Consider the following 12,025-nt stretch of genomic DNA (forward strand, 5'->3'; position numbering starts at 1 on the left):
ACATTACCTAAATATTATTTTTACAGTGCTAGGTAGGTCTTTTCTGTAGAGTCAGCACATAAGTAGTTCTTAAGAATGCTTGCTTATGAGTAAAGCCCTGCAAATCTGCGGATATCTGCTTTATATCCAAAGAGTATATTTGTGGACCATGAATGGATGCGGACCCAAATTTTATATCTAGAGCCTTGCAAATCTGCGGATATCTGCATCCACGGACCACATCTGCAGATTGTGGATCAGATGTGGATACAAATTTTATATCCGTGCGGGGCTCTACTTATGAGCTAAGCTGGTCCACATGGGTGGACGTGCTATTGACCTTCTGTGGGTTTTGAGGGCACTTGGTACCTTTTGTGAGGCACTCAGCTCTTCATAGGATTGGGTGCCTAATTTTGATGCCATAGTATTGATATTAATCCTAAAACGTGTTTTTTTTTCCCCAAAATTTACCCAAGTAGCGATGGATGCATGGATTCTATGTACAAGATTATAGGACAGCTGAAGAAACCATCTGCATTCACTGTGGTTGACGAGATTGAAAAAGATGAGGGACGCTTCTGCTTGTATGGAAGGCTGCAATAGGCTGTTGATAATTTTCCCGCTGAAAAAGATATTCTCTGTCAAGGAAAGAACTAAAGCAGAGCGGAACTCTGACAAGATGTCAATAGCTCATGTGCCCTCTCAGGCAGGAATTCAAAATGGTTTCCTTGTAAAGGAAGTCCTATTAATTAGCATTAATAATTTATTGAACTATGAAGGCTCAAGGATATTGAGGCCATTTCTTTGAAGTGCTGAGTGCTCCCAGGCCTCATTGAAATGAATGAGAATTGAGGGCGCTCAGCACCCTGTAAGGTCAGGCCTGTTGCGAAGTTGATACCAAAACATGCCTGGCTTCCTTTTATAGCATCATGTTACAAAGCTTTTCAGACATTAACTCTAGGCAGGATTGAATAAATGCTCATTCGTTAGGCATTACCCCTCCTTACACAACACAGGGTGGGCTATTGTAGCGATGTATTCAGGTACTGCTACCACAGATAGGAGGGGTACAGCTATGTGTCCCGCAGAAACCTGTGGAAGTGAATCTCAGAGCCTGAATCTACCGAGTCAGGCTCACATGACTCATGCTATGGCGCTAAAAATGGCTGTATAGACGTTCAGGCTTGGGCTGAAGCTCAGGCTCTGAAGCCTAGGTTGAAGCTGGTTAAAGTACTTGGCTAAAATTTAAAAAATATCTGCAAGTGACCTTTACAAAAACACTTTTATATCATCACCATGTTACCCAAATACTATTATTTGGAGTGGAGAGAACTGCTGTTTTCTGTGCCGTCACATGTATTTGTGAACCTCGTTAAAAGGAAAGTGGCTTTATGGCAATGTTTGATGTTTTATAGATGGACTTACTAATGGTATGCAAGATTCCTTGTTAAATTGGGTGCAGTGACATAAAATAGTGCACCCCGCCATGCAATCCGTCCTTTACTTCAGTGGTATGCTTCAGTACTCGGAGAATTGAGTCCAAAGCATTTTCAGCTTTCTCCAGCTAAAAGCTTGATTTAAGAATTTTGGCTTTATTTGTTGTTAATAGTACTAACACAGAATTTACGTGATGTGGCACATACCGTATCTTTTAAACATGAGTAAAGTGCTTATTACCAGTTGTGACCGACCAGACCAAAAAAAGTATATGTGTGCAATTTCTAGTAATAAGAAGGCAGTGCTGTACAATTCTATAGAACTTTCCCTCTGAGGATCTCCAACTCTTTATTAGCATTAATGGGCATGATTTTCATTTACACTAAGGCCCATTTAACACACACTGGCAGTGTAAAGCAACCTGAAATCAGGCGCAGGTGTAATTGACACTCATTTTAAAGACCGCTTGCATTCTGCCTGGGTGGTGTAAAGGGACATGAGTGTAAATAAGAATAAGGCTCCAAAGACTAGCCTCACAGCCCCTGTGTAAGATAAAGTATGATTATGGCCATATCAGGTGGTCATGGGAAAATCTAATTTTACAAATTATAACAGGTTCACAGCTTTGGTTGAACATCTACCACAAGAGCATAGGGAGCAATTCCATTTCATCAAATCATGGGGCCAACTGATGGCCAGAACTGCTCTTCAAGCATCCTTAAATGCAGCAGACACTACTGACTGGTTCATCTGCCCGGCAGTGGTTACATGCAGGGCATCATGGCAACATCTTTTGGGATTTCGGAGAGAAGTACAGCATGCCATGGAGGACCTTCCCTTGAACAGTCGTTTACTGTTCTCGGAAACCATGGGATGAATCTTTGCACACTCTAAAGGACTCTAGGGCTACTTTATGGTCTCGGGGCATATGTACACCTACAAATGAGAAAAGGTTTAGTACGTCACAGACTGCCCAGAGATTTCATCCTGCTCAGTTTTCTGGATTCCATAGATCCACTGAACCTTCCCAGAAAGAGACATAGATTTCAGAGAAAGAAGGTTGTCCAACCATCCTCCATGATCACCCAGCCACCTTCAAAGTAACAGTTGTGATGGGTTGGTCCAGGGTTTGAATTCTGCCACATCTCTGGATTTACAGCTGTTTTCATTAGCTCTCCTATTCTCCTTGGAAAGCCACCTTGCCTATTTCCAACATTCTCAGAGATGGAGTGCTACAGACAAGTGGGTCATGGAGATGACGACATCGGGCTATGGCATCCATTTTATGTCAGTCCCTCCCTTCCACTCCCTTCCCCTATCCCTCTTCAGGGATCTCTCATATGCTTTTATTAAGAAGTGAACTCTCATTTAGTTAAAAGCTTTAGAGCCAGTTGCTCCTCCTCACAAGGGCAAGGGATTTTACTCAAAGTATTTCCTTGTCTCAAAGGAAGATGGAGGTTGGAGTTTGATCTTGGATCTAAGACTTGTAAGCAAGTTTGTAAAATCTCAAAAGTTCAGGATGCTAACTCTGGCAGCTATAATTCCTTCACTGGAGAAAGGAGGTAGAAGAGTCTGTTCTGTGAGTCTCCTCTAACACTGCTGCTGCTAAGGGTGATAACTCTGGCTCTGGCCTGTCCGATCTTTTCCTTATAGTTCTGACTTGGGTGAGACAAACTTGGTACTCTTATCTACTTCACCTCTCTGTCTAACCATCGTCCAAACACCCCACCATTCCTCATCTTCTGACACAGAATGCAGGTCATGTGCTTCATCCCAACCTAGTAGTTCTCCACCTCAGGGCATGGTTCCTCTTTGGTTCACAGGGTTAGAATCTTCCTGCTCCACAGAAGTACAAAAGGTGTTACTGAATAGTAAGGGATCAACCCGCACTACTTACCTGCAAAAATGGAAGAGATTCTTCCTTTCGTGGTGGTGGTCACTGCCTCGTGCTTGAGTCAGTGCCACTTTCAGTCATTCTGGATTATCTGTTGGACCTAAAGAAATCAGGGTTATCAGTTAGTTCAAGTAAAGTCCGTTTGGCTGCAGTAGCAGCCTTTTATATTCCGGTAGAAGGATTCTCCATATTTGATCACCTGGTATCATCTAGGTTTTTTAAAGGTTTGGGGAATCTCTATCCACAGTTCGGAAACCCATCTCTGACCTGGGACCTCAACCTGATACTCAGTTACCTTATGAGATCTCCACTCAGATGAAACCGGGAACAGGTTCCCATTGGTTTATCTATGAAGACAGCCTTTTTAGTAGCTACGACATTGGCCCATAGGGTCAGGGAGATTGAAGCCTTGAAGGCAGATTCCCCCCCATTTTATGGTGTTCTTTAAAGAAAATGGCTCTTTACATCCACACCGTAAATTCTTACCTAAGGTTCTTCTGGAGTTCCACCTCAATCAGTCCCATCATCTATCAGTGTTTTTTCTAAAACCACATAGTTCTCTACAGGAATCCTGTTTACATACTGTGTGTGTTAGAATGTTGTTGGCCTTTTACTTAGATAGGGCCAAGCCATTTAAGAAGTCGTCTAGGCTCTTCATTTCCTTCATTTCTACTCAGAAACTATCAAGATGAATATCTGGATGTATTATCAGTTGTTATAATGCTGCAGACATTCATTCTCCCCCTGCCCCCAAGGGTGATAGTACATTCAACCAGATCACAGGCTACATCTGTGGCGTTACTGAAGAATGTACCAGCGTCTGAAATATATAGGGCTGCTACGTGGGTTTCACCACGTTTTTGAAACGTTCTGCCCTGATTCATGCTGTCAGACCTGATGGAGCACTTGGTTCTGTAGTATTCAGTTCTGGACTCTATTCTGAAGCTCCCTCCTGCTTGGGTACTGCTTGGAAGTCACCTAAAGGGAATACCACAGGGACACTACTTGAAGAAGAAGAAGAAGAGGAGGTTACTTTTCGCTTTGTGTGGTAGCTGCGGCTCTTTGAGATGCGTCCCCTTACGGGTGCTCCACTACCTACCCTCCTTCCCCTCTGCTTTGGACTGTTCCTTAGGGAATGTATGGGTGGAGAAGTAACTGGTGTGGGGTTGCCCATGCAACATATCTTTTTACTCCAAAATGAGATGCATCTGCAGTAGTCTGATGAATAAAAGCCACAGGTATGTCCTATCTCTTCTGTATAAATAGCCTACTTCTTCTACACTGCTATGTTGAAAGAGGTCTGATGTAATGGCAGTATACCAACACAGGTACTTACATTCAGAGACCACTATGTCAACACTGAGAAAGAGAGGGAGCTTTGTGGCAAATGGAGATCATTGCAACATTCTGTCACCCTTAAAGGGAAACAGGAATGTAGCACTTTGGATTGCGTCTGCAAATGGCATTTACAGACGACAGTAAGGATGCTAGCAGCGCTCTTGGGAAAATACTTCTGTGTGTTATCTGTTCCTAGGGGCAGACGGTCTCTCCTAATTGCCGGTAGCTTTTATGGTGGACCCACAGATTCAGTGATGCTTCCTAGGATGGGGGGGAAGTCTAAAGGTTCTGTACAATATACTGATTTAGGTATTTTGAAATTGCTCACAGATCTAATCTGATGACTCATCAGAAATGAAAACTTGTGGATTCTTAATTTTCCTCACAAATACATCATCTCCTTCTAAACTTTTTCTCCTCCATCATGTTTATAGTGTAGGTAATGCCACAAAGCAGCAGCTATTCTCAGAAGTGTGTGATACAATCCTACAACGGATAAAACCGACACCACCATTAATTACAGTAATCTGAAATTTAGTTGGGAAATAAATTTAAATATGGCTTTCATCAGTGAGCACTGAGGAGGAATTCTACAAACACCTTATGACATGGCTTCAGCTAGCTCAATATGCTACATCAAATGCACTGGGCTTCAAGCAGACAACTCAAACATGACCTCATCTAATTCTTAAATTGGGCACATGCTATGGAGTTGTCGAATGATAGGGTCTATATGGCTTGAAGAACTCAGTGTAATGAACTAATGTTGGGAAAGGGGAGTAACTTGGTCCATAATTTTAGTACTTCTATATAACTTAATAAAACGGAGCATTTATTATGTAAGTACGAGAAATGGATTGCACAAGGAATATTTTGGGTGAAGACATTATTGCTACGTTGGTGGTCACATCCATATTCCCTGCTGTTAAGATGGCTTTTTTTTTTTTTTTGAGGGGTTGGAGAGTTGATTGATGTTTTGACCAAAGTAAGACTGACTAATAATTAACAATTAGGGTGGATGGAGGAATTCCTGGAAATATAGATATGGCAGAAATATAAACTAGTGGCCAGAATTGTGCCAAGCTTTGTCATTCCAGACAGTCTCATCTTCTTTCATCTCCTTCCTTTATTCTTAAACCCATCTTGGACTTGTATGTTAATTTCATGTACCCATAATTTGAATGTGTGGATTGATTCCTTTGAACTGTGCAGTTTTGGATGTTTCCACATATTGTGTATGTATGCAGGATGTATGTGCGGTGCATGAGTGTGTGTGTGTGTGTGTGTGTGTAGATATATAAAAATTTGTGTAATTGTATAGAGTCTTTCAATAAATTAAATAGTGCAAAACATTGAATGCAAGTGGGGGATGGAATCTGGGACCATCAGTGGCAAAATCTGAGCTTTAAAGGAGTGACTCGTTTAATTTTAAGTAAGTAGCAGTCCTTTATCATTTATAAGGGCCAGCCACTCGGGCGAGACATGATCATGTGCATTTAAGCAGTGTATGAAATGAAGTGTCTTAATTACCATGGCAATGGAAACCTAGAAATACCTAAATAAATAAACAAACCCAGGGGTCTCATTTATGTGACACAGCAGTGTAGGAGTTGTGATAAAGTATGGGGGGGTCATACATTTCCATTTTTCTTTCGAGTGGATTAAATGAGGCACACTGAGGGAATTATGCTATTTGCAGCATCATGTATGCTACAGATGTAAAAAGCCTCATTCCTTGGCAGTAATCCCTAAACTATAAAGTCAAATCTATTTCTGAGCGGCGCAAGGCCATCATGTCAGATGGGCATGACTATAGGTAGCATAGAGACCACATACTGGATGTGCATCAGGTGTAAGTATCACAGATAGGATTCCCAGCTTGGAGTGTCCATATGCCTGTTCATCTTTATTTTACAATGCTGTGTTTACGGCACAGTTGCATTACTAATCCAGTTTTGGGTGTGATTAAGTTTCAAAAATAAAGAACAGATTCCTCGCTTATCAAATAAGACCTTTTGCTTCATGCTAATTGGCATGTTGCGTTAGGAGGGAAGGGTTTTGGAACACTCTCACTCTTCTTTTATTTTTTTCTCCTTCACTCTGAAATGAAGGCTTCATGAGTCTGGTTTTTTCCATTCCATTGCAAGTCCCTGTAGGATCTGTCAAAACAGGTCTCTGGCACCAGGGCTTACTTCAGCTGTGCTGCGGAGTGCAAAGTCATGTTCAGTGACTCTCTGCATAATTTTTGAATGATGTTTTGCCTGAACTGGTATTAAATGTTGAGGTTTCAGGGTTCTAGGAAGAACATGGCGCTGGGGATTGTCTCTCTAGCTGCCCTCTGACAGCAGCACCACTGCCTTCCTCTTGATTTCCTTGGTGGCTACAGACTGCCATAATACAACAATGGCCCCAGCAATGCTCTTGCCTTATCTCGGATGTTTTAAATGTCTGTGATACGGTATCTCAACATACTTGCTTCCTAAATTACTTTTTATACGTGTAATTTTCATGTGTGCTGAACTGATAAAGATCTGATATCTGTGGAATGCACAGAGTGATGCCAGGTCATGCCCTTCTGCTGTAGCTGAAACAGCTGCACAGACATCCAGTTATTTAGTACAAAGCCTTGATAACCTAGTTTTCTTGTTCATTTCACACAGCTGAGAATGATGGCTTTCCATGCTAATGCAGAAAAGTTTAAAAGGAGGGCAAATATCTTACCTTTCTGGTATTAGCTTTATTAAATGGAAGGGAGGGAACGTCACAACAGAATCAGTGTGGTTTTGGTACATTAGTTTTATGGTATTGATGATTCTATTAAACAATTATTCTTTTTTTTCCCCCCCTTCTGGATGGTCTGAAATGGATCACTGCATACAACTTTAGGGTTGGCTATAAAATGGGTAAGATTGGTGGTTTCTCTGCTCTGTGTACCTATATTGGTTATAATAAAAAATTTGCATTTATATAGTGCCCTTCATCCCCAAGATCTTTATAAGGTGTGTCTGTGTATATATTACTTCATCCATTACTGAAATGCAACCTCCTATGGGAAACTGTTCAGCTGTGTATAACAATGCTATGGTGACGCTTCAGCGTAATTTTAAACTGCAGTGGGATTTTAAATAGGCGGAATAATTCCTAGATTTGGTTTGGAACTCCCTCTACTCTTGCTGAAGCATCATGGAATTTTTAATAATGGTCAATAGCGTGGTATTAGATCTTCTCTGAAAGGCATTACCAACAGCAGCTCTCAGAACCTCTTAGCACCAGTGGGGAGAACTGTTCTGTGCTGACTTGGAGGCAAGAACATCTTCTGATGGACAGTGTCTCTAGCTTCTTGTAGCTGCTGTGAATTTATGGAGGTCTTCATCCAAATAGTGACATAGCTTGACCCTACTGAGGCATCTGTCCTGCAATCTGATATACGTAGGTCGGAACCCTCTGCCTGTATGGACCGCCACTCCAGATCTTCTGGAATACACAGGCATGGGGTCTTCCTGTACATTATCTGCAGGATCGGGGATAATGTTTATGATCTGAATACTTGATATCCAGATAGTGTCTGCCCCAGTGAGCTAACAATTGTTGTACTGTCTTTGTCTATATGTTTATACAGTGCCTAACACAATGAAGCCCCACCTGGTTTGAGGTTTCTAGACTCCAATAGCAATGTTGAATGATGATGATCTATAAAATGTAAAGAGTGCACAGTGGAACAGCAATTCCAGTTAAATGTTTCCTGTCGTACTGACACAGCCCCAATACTGCAAGAACCCTGGGTACCCACACAGTTCCGATGCTATGATGGCTGTGGTTTGGTTTCTCATAACCAGAAGATTTCTGTCTTTGTCCATATCATTAACTGAGTTTGGTTTTACTCTTGTTTCTGCTGTTTGCAGTCAGTCACTCAAATTGTCAAGAGAAACCAAACAAATACCGCTTATGACTGACCGAACAGTGTGTAACGATCCTCATGTTCTATACTTTTTAGTCAGATTGTTATGACCTCTTTGTAATTTTTAATCAACAAATGTACTGTCATTAGATTCTTGGAATTTTCTCAGGGGTGATTGAGTCTCTTGTATAAAATACCTGAACTCCAGATGAAATTATAACAGAAAGCTGCTAACTCCAGCATTTCTTTGTGACTGCGTGTTTGCTTTCAGAAGTTGTCGCTCACAGTGCAAGGGCTTCAGAATAAACTATCTACAGCAAAATATAAGCTACTGGTACACTGAATAGCTGAGGTTTCCATAATACTCTGAGTCTATGAAAATACTTGAGGTCAGGAACATTTAAGTGTTAGGCTTCATCTTTCGGAATACCTATTGAAATGAAATACAGGTTTGTTTTTTGTACCTGTCCATGCAGTTTGAACATTTTCTTTTTTAGTTGACAGAGTTCACACTGTGGTGATAAACTTCAGTGCAATTCTAATTTGCTTGCTAAGAGGAGTAATGGTCTTGTGGATAAGACACTGACCTAGGACTCAGGAGGTTTCAGTTCCTGGCTTTGCCACTCATTTCCTCTGTGACTTAAGACCAGTCACTAATGCCAGAGTTTTCACACATGGGTGCCTCAATTTCAGCTCCTAAATGCATACTTTAGACAGCTAATTAGAAGTGGCCTGACTTTCAGAAGTGCCGAACATGCATAAATCCCACTGAACTCCATGGGATCGGCAAGTGTTCAGCATTTTTGAAAATCAAACCAGTTTTATTTAGGAGCATAACCTTTTGCATCCAGGTTTGAAAACTTTGGCCATTATAGCTCTGTCTTTTGGTTTAACTATGTATAAAATTAATATTGTTGTTGTCTAAGGGCTCTAGTCGTAGATCAGGGCTGCATTATGCTAGGCGCTGTACAAATGCATAGCAAAAAGACAGTCTGTGCCCCCAAAGTGCTTACAGTCTAAGTAATAGGAGTAATGAAACTCCTGTGCTGTAATTAATGTTTGTGATGCTATCAGATACCATGGTGTTGTGGGTATGTAGACATCCCTATGACGGCAGTACCTTGATTGAATTCAACGAGAGACGGGGCTGCTCCTCACCTCACAGATGAAGGCCCAGGACAATCAAACCAAAAGTTATTTGTCTTTTCCTCATGTACCTCTTACTAGTTTAACTAAATCTTATATGTTAAAATTGGTTCCAGCTAAAGAATCACATTGGTTAAAAACTGTTGCTATCTGGGTAGTATTTGTTCTCAATTTTTGATAAATAGGGTAAGTACTATCAAGCATTAAAGCAAATTAAAAACAAAGGGTGGGGGCTAGTACAAATAAGAAAACTGGAGTGCATTTGTGCATGCTGACAGAGTGCATAGTATTGAAGAGCTCGTAGGATATTGCTTTTACTGTACGACTCCTCCCTCACCTCCTTTGGCACAAAGCCATCCTCCCAGTGATACTGGATCTGTTGCAGACCTTGTCTCTACCTGATAAAGAGCTTTGAACTAGTTCTTCAGAGACCGCTTCCGTAGATAAGGATTTATGGAATCTGTTGTCCCCGCCTCATGTTCGACAGAATCTGAAGCAAACTGTGACAAGGATCTTTGCATCTATTACAGTCCCTCCCGCCCCCCAAAAAGGAGGGGCAATGCGTAGGAATCTCTTGCAACCACTGCTAACAAAGCTGAAGCAACTTGGACAAATATACATGGACTGAAATATCCAATGACTGCAGATGATGAACGATGCTCCTTTACTAATTCGATGGAGGAGATTTAGGCCCAGTCCTGCCAAAGAGTTATGCATGTTGTCATAAATATAAAGGGAAGGGTAAACCCCTTTGAAATCCCTCCTGGCCAGGGGAAAGCTCCTCTCACCTGTAAAGGGTTAAGAAGCTAAAGGTAACCTCGCTGGCACCTGACCAAAATGACCAATGAGGAGACAAGATACTTTCAAAAGCTGGGAGGAGGGAGAGAAACAAAGGGGTCTGTGTCTGTCTGTAGTCGTCTTGGCCGGGGACAGAACAGGAATGGAGTCTTAGAACTTTTAGTAAGTAATCTAGCTAGGTATGTGTTAGATTATGATTTCTTTAAATGGCTGAGAAAAGAATTGTGCTGAATAGAATAACTATTTCTGTCTGTGTATCTTTTTTGTAACTTAAGGTTTTGCCTAGAGGGGTTCTCTATGTTTTTGAATCTAATTACCCTGTAAGATATATACCATCCTGATTTTACAGGGGGGATTTCTTTATTTCTATTTACTTCTATTTTTTATTAAAAGTCTTCTTGTAAAACACTGAATGCTTTTTCATTGTTCTCAGATCCAAGGGTTTGGGTTTGTGGTCACCTATGCAAATTGGTGAGGCTTTTTATCCAACATTTCCCAGGAAAGGGGAGGGTGCAAGTGTTGGGAGGATTGTTCATTGTTCTTAAGATCCAAGGGTCTGGGTCTGTAGTCACCTAGACAAATTGGTGAGGCTTTTTACCAAACCTTGTCCAGGAAGTGGGGTGCAAGGTTTTGGGAAGTATTTTGGGGGGAAGGACGCGTCCAAACAGCTCTTCCCCAGTAACCAGTATTAGTTTGGTGGTGGTAGCGGCCTGTCCAAGGTGTAATATTTTGTACCTTGGGGAAGTTTTGACCTAAGCTGGTAAAGATAAGCTTAGGAGGTTTTTCATGCAGGTCCCCACATCTGTACCCTAGAGTTCAGAGTGGGGGAGGAACCTTGACACATGTGCTTAACTTTATTCACATAAGTAGTCCTATTGGCTTTGGTGGGTCTACTCCATATGCTTGAGTCAAGTATAGATGTAAGTGTTGGCAGGGTTGGGGCCTATGTTAGGAAGAGAGGGTGGGACACTTTAAAAAAAAATGATCATGCTTATGACTTGGTGTGGTTAATTATCTGGGTGGAGGGGGTCTGTACATTTCTAGCTATTCTAGACTGATTAATATGTTTTGAACTGTATTTTCATTTGTACGTGTGATAAGAGCCAGTGATGGGGTGCATCATTATACTTGTGTGTGACAGCCTATAGGACCAGAAGCAGCCAAAGACGGGACGGCTGCACTGGGCCAGGGTTGAGAGCGGTGTAGAGTTGGGCACAGTTGGGGCCACCCCTCCCCCCCAGCACCCAGAACTGTGTAGGGGAGACCCCTCATGCACACTCTGGCAGTACAATGACCCAGCTGCTGCCTTCCCTCCTCCCCCCCCTGTGGCTTTGTGGACCACAGCAAACAGAAGCCAGGCAGAGGCGTGAGCCAGTAGGCCCCACAAGCAGCTAAAGAAGGTACCTTGGGCCCTCAGGACATTCCAGTCAAAACAGTAAAATGTTCTCTGACTTCCTCTGCCCTGTGCTGATTGATCGTTTGCTCCAACCTTCCCTCTTCCTCTCCCTCACCTCAGTCTTTTCACTTCAGTATCA

The 12,025-nt window shown here is 41.9% G+C and overlaps 1 protein-coding gene across 3 annotated transcripts in view; it reads left to right on the plus strand.

Annotated features, from left to right (window-relative positions):
* Positions 1–12,025, plus strand: part of CA10 (carbonic anhydrase 10 (inactive)) — a 338,569-nt gene that overhangs the window by 42,364 nt on the left and 284,180 nt on the right. The gene's annotated exons all lie outside the window — the stretch shown is intronic.

This window comes from Lepidochelys kempii, chromosome 14, assembly GCF_965140285.1.
Source record: "Lepidochelys kempii isolate rLepKem1 chromosome 14, rLepKem1.hap1, whole genome shotgun sequence".
In the NCBI taxonomy this organism is placed as follows: domain Eukaryota; kingdom Metazoa; phylum Chordata; order Testudines; family Cheloniidae; genus Lepidochelys; species Lepidochelys kempii.